Source organism: Protomyctophum bolini (genome assembly GCF_963924005.1).
Source record: "Protomyctophum bolini genome assembly, chromosome: 3".
In the NCBI taxonomy this organism is placed as follows: Eukaryota; Metazoa; Chordata; class Actinopteri; order Myctophiformes; family Myctophidae; genus Protomyctophum; species Protomyctophum bolini.
Genome location: NC_137864.1, coordinates 31,931,456 through 31,937,186, shown reverse-complemented (window position 1 = coordinate 31,937,186; position 5,731 = coordinate 31,931,456).

The following is a 5,731-nucleotide window of genomic DNA, read 5'->3' as shown; positions in this document are numbered from 1 at the left end:
CTGGAATACATGCATAAAGCAGCGCCGGCGTCAGGAGGACTTCTTATCTGGTGAGTTTATCAAATAGATAAATAGGTAGGTAGGTAGGTAGGTAGGTAGGTAGGTAGATAGATAGATAGATAGATAGATAGATAGACAGACAGATAGATAGATAGATAGATAGATAGATAGATAGATAGATAGATAGATAGATAGATAGATAGATAGATAGATAGATAGATAGATAGATAGATAGATAGATAGATAGATAGATAGATGTATCGGTAGGTAGACAGACAGACAGACAGACAGACAGACAGACAGACAGACAGACAGACAGACAGACAGACAGACAGACAGACAGACAGACAGACAGACAGACAGACAGACAGACAGACAGACAGACATGCACATTATGATGTTTACCAGCTTAAATTCCCCACAATTTATTTATATAAGTAAGATCATTATAAAGAAGAATATACTTTGAGAGGTGAAGAAATGAATTCTAAATGAATGTCTGCTTAGAGGTCACAGTGTAAAAGAACATGAACATAATTGATAATTATTTTGCATGTCAGCAAAGAATGGTCACCGCTGTTCTCTCATTATCGAGCCAGACGCCACAGCTCTTCTCGGCCACAGTCCAGTAAAGAGGGGATGTATTAGTCAACGTCAGTCCTCACAGCAGTTTAACTGAGGGTTCAGTCAGAGACTCATGTTTCAGACTCACCTTTGTTTCTCTTTCAGGCTTGCTCCATAGGCCAGTGGAGAACTTATTGATGAACCAAGGTGACCGTTTCAGACAAATTCAGGAGCAGAAAGAAATTCTTAGCCAAGTCCTGCCAACCATACAGTCTGGATATGTAAGACACAGATCCCCTGTCTGACTAGCATGATATCCAATCACTGTCCTAACTCCATATCACTATCAGAGCTCTGCCCTTTGAAACATTGCATGTGTATCAGTATTTACTGAGGGTATTGCTGGTGGCATCCAAAAAAGCTGTAACAAAAAAAGTGGCTTACAAATGTATACAAACTATAAATGAATGGATTGATTGAATCTATAGTATATTTATTATGGAGAGAATTACATTCAGCTTTAGAGGTCAGGTTGAAGTCTTCACAGATAATTGGTTTAGATGGATTACTCATGTCTCTACCATAAGACCTGACTTTGTTTAAATTCAGTTACATCTGTTTAACCTGTAGAAGCAGATGCACCTGTTTGAGGTACTTATGTATTATGGTCATCAATAGAGAAGAGAGGCAGATATCTCCCCTTGTGTGTATTGTAGTCCTATGTATATTGTCTTGTTTTATTTTGTTGTATGTATAGTCATAGTCTTTTCGTTTACATTTATGTTTGATTAAAATTCAATAAAAAGTAAATTGAATAATGTGTGTGTGTGTGTGTGTGTGTGTGTGTGTGTGTGTGTGTGCGCGCGCGCGGGTGTGTGTGCGTGTGTGTACATGTGTGTGTGTGTGTGTGTGTGTGTGTGTGTGTGTGTGTGTGTGTGTGTGTGTGTGTGTGTGCATGTGTGCGTGCGTGCGTGCGTCTCAGGGCTACCGTGTGGGCAGTGAGTTCTGGAGTCTTCCTCAGCATTATGGAGATGAGAAAAGTGGCATTACTGCCACCCTGACTCGGACGGAGCAGGGGGTGCGAGAGGCGGTAGCACGTGTAGGACGGCCATTCATCACGCGGCAGGAGTTAGGTATGCACAGACACACACAACCACACACACAAACAAGCAATTCAAATGCTAATATTGCATGTGTGCTGTGTTAAATACCACCAGAAAATGTAATACATAATGTAAGTAAAACTCCTCTAACACCTACGTATGACTCAGAAATGAGCAGTGCATGGAAGCAAGCACATGTGCATTCACATGCGTACACATGCTTTCGCACACACACACGCACGCACGCACACACACACACACACACACACACACACACACCCATAAGTCCAACATCTCAGTCCGACCTATGTGGCCCGTTAAGACTGAGGTTAGGGTTAGCAACCTACGTAGCCGATTGAGACTGGGTTTAGAGTTAGGTTTGGGATAGTGTTAGTAGTCGGACGGACTAACGGGAGGTCGGAACAATAATATTGTGGAGACTGTACTGCCTCCACAGTTAAATTTGTGTTGTTTCAGGAAACGTTGGTGCTGAATTGTCGCGTCCGTCTGCACAGGCCTGGATCCACAGTGAGTACCTGGAGAAACAGCACCGGGAGCTCAGAGAGGTTCTGGCAGACCTGGACTACAACCCGCCGGTAACTCAGACAAACAGACATTCACGTAGTAATACTGTAACAATCTCTTAACATTCTGCCAGCTTTCAGGGACTCAAATGGTGCTCTCTGTATCCCTTAACCAATCAGGGGAGCTGTTTGAACTTGAACTATGGGAGGGGTCTGTCTGTCTGTCCGTCCGTCCAACCAGTCGCTAATGTCTACACTGCACTTTTATTAGATGCAATTCTGAACAATAACTATAAGTAAGTAATAATATATCCATTGGCCGATCATACAGTTCACTGCAGCTCAACAGTCAGTGTGAGGGGTGGGCAGGAGATGTCTATAAACTCTGCATTAAAGGCTTGAAGGCCATTGTCTGTGATGGAATCAACTTCAGCACGTATTAGTTGTAACCCGCCACGCATGTCAGGAGCCACGGGTGATTTTTAAAGCCACAGGTGAGTCTTAACTGGCCACGCAGGTCTGACTAACGTTATGTCTGACTTATGGGCAGTCCCCGCACAGGGTTCCTTCCAATGTGTGTATATTGGAGCCTGGGGGGTGTGGCTGTGCATATGCGGGTGCATGTTTTGCTGTCTGACGTATGGTGGAGGGAGCATATCCTTGAGGTCAGTGGCGGGTGTGCATTTTGTACAGGACTGGAGCGGCAGCAATGTGTCTTTGGTGGCTTAAGGCTGGTGATGTAGAGTTGTGTACTGGCACAGTGTCCTGGTCAACTCATTATTTAGAGGGCCTTCCTCTGAATATTGTCCAGTAGACCAAGATGTACAGCCTACAGTAGGTGGAGCAATCATCCAGCTGAGTGACACTACAGACCTGTAGCTTGTAGACAGTTGCTCGGCTCTTAGTGGTGAGTTTACTGGCAACTCTCCTCGGTGCTGCCAGCTTCTGACTTAGCTCTAAAAACAATGATGTATGACACTGAACACAGCTACTAGCCTGTCAACTAGTTTGCAATCAAGTTAATGTCCAGCAATTTGTTAAGATTTTAGAAACTCATTAGGGAGTTCAAGATTTCTTTTGATAATTCTTGTTTCGTTTTTGATGATTGGCACATGGGTAGTGTTACATAAGTATTTTTGCATGGCACTCTGTCTGCTGCTGCTGACAAACTGTCTTCCCAACCAGCCTGTATTCTCGCTACAACAAGGGCACACTGTGTTTAACCATTCTGTAAACACTTAACAAGCCACAACAGGGCACACACTCACACTCACTATTCGCTGCTATATAGTTAAAAGACTGTAAAGACACTTTTGCAGTATTAACATTTTGATTTGTAGTGCATGTGTGGAATGCATGTGCATGTACAGCAAATTGTATTTTGGACAGAACCGTATACCTTTGCCGCTACATGGTCTAAACTCTAAAGTATAATCAGCCATTTATAAAAACCTGATGCTGTGCGTGCCCGGCCATGGAGTAGCAGTGTTGTGGTGCTCTCAGCATGACAATCACTCTATCACTGGGGGTCCTGGGGCACAGCCAGTTCTAGATCTCACACACATGCCTGCATGGGGACATCTGTGCACAAGCAGTGCCCATTAAACCTAATTAAACATCTTGAGTAGCAGGTGTTGATCAGAACTCTCCATTTGTCTCCCTCAGTGCCCTTTTTAGCATTTTAATCTGTTTGTTTTATTCTCCCTCCGGTTATGCAATACCTGTTGTACCCATTGTCAAGAGTATCCGTTGCACCCATGTCCCTTCTATGCCCATGTATGGTGATCTCAATCTGTCTGGAGTCCAGTCCAGTGTTTGACATCCAGTAATATGTCATGTTGATGACATCACAATACTCCATGTATAGGGATTTATGGATGTATCTAAATTCTTTGGACAACAGCAGATCCAACCGAGTTCCCACTGGCAACATGGGTCCTTGGCGATATGTATAAAGAGTTTTAAGTTGATATGTTTGGGACACACATGCACACACAGATTAGGTATGACTAGAGAGTAGCGCTGTAGGAATGACCGTGTTAGTGGCTGGAGAAACAGTACAGATGCATTGGTAAAGGTTAACCAATGGTATGTTTATTCACCAAAGGAGCACTACCAACTGGCATAAATGCAGGAAGCTCTCTACTCTCAGCACAGACTTCAGTTCAATGGCAAAATGGCAGCCTTTTATACCCAGCTGGAGATAATGAGAATGGACTATCCCATTTACAGGGGTGTCTTCAAATGAGAACATACCATAAATACATACATACATACATACAATACATAACCTTAAACCATACAAATGTTACAAGTTTCTGTGGAACTACATGAATTATACAAGTTATATAATAAGTCCTTCACACTACAACATAATCAATCAACAGCACATCTTAACCCCCCCTGCTATCCTGACATGGTCCAGCCCAATCCTTACTGAAACACATCACAGGCAATTGTTAGGCATTCAATCAAACCTCAACAATAGAACTCCACATTATTGCACTTCCCAAACATATTGAATCTATAACCCACATTGCACTTGCCCCTCATGTTTGTTAATCACCAAGCATTTACCCAGGTGGAACTTGATAAAAAGCGCCTAGAACAGGCGTCTCTTCTGTGTTTTTAAACAGCTGATGGATGGAAATGATGCTAGTGCTTCAACTTGTAGCGTCGGCAAAGCGTTTACGGTTTTCTTTCTTGACGCTACTCTGTCTGTTTATACCCATTCTGCGCTCTCATTGCCATCCTTTTCCCTCTCTCTGTCACACAAGATTAGTCTCTCGAGACAGACTATTGACTAAAGGAAAAGTGGGCGCTGTTTCTCCTTTATTTGCAGATTGCACAAGATTGCACAAGATTCCATTAGAATGGAAAGCAGAAGGAAGAGAGAACCAGAGAAAGATGAAGGAGTGAGAGGAAGATATTGGGTGTTTATTTATTTAGTGCAAGTAAAAACCATGCTTAAGGTGCTTGATTTTCTGCCAAGCTGTATAGTTTTTGTACAGTACGTGTAGCAGCAGCGCTACAGCGTTCGAATAATGCTGTTTTGTTTGGGTTTGTACTTTGTACCCACTCTGTTTTGTTTCACTCTGTCTGTACAGGACATTGACGGGTTGGCTGGTAAACCAATCACTTATATCACAGTGTGTGAGATCCCGTCACTGGACGAGGACAAAGAGGAGGCGGCGCCGAGGGAGGAGGAAATTAACCAGTAAGATTGACTGACTGGATTTTTGAGCGGTGCCTAGATGCAGCTATGTGTGTGTGTGTGTGTGTGTGTGTGTGTGTGTGTGTGTGTGTGTGTCCATTTCAGCACGGACAAATGCAGTAGCGCTCTGTGACCTGGGGTGGCACTGTTGGGCGGCTAGCGCTGTGTGACCGGAGGTTTGCACTAGAGTTCAGTACAGTACCTATAACAATAATAATAAGCATAGTTGCACAGCTCCGTTTTAAACAGCTGGTGGATGGAAATGATGCTCACGCACAGCTTCAACTTGTTGCATCGGCAAAATAAACGAAGCGATTTGCCGACGC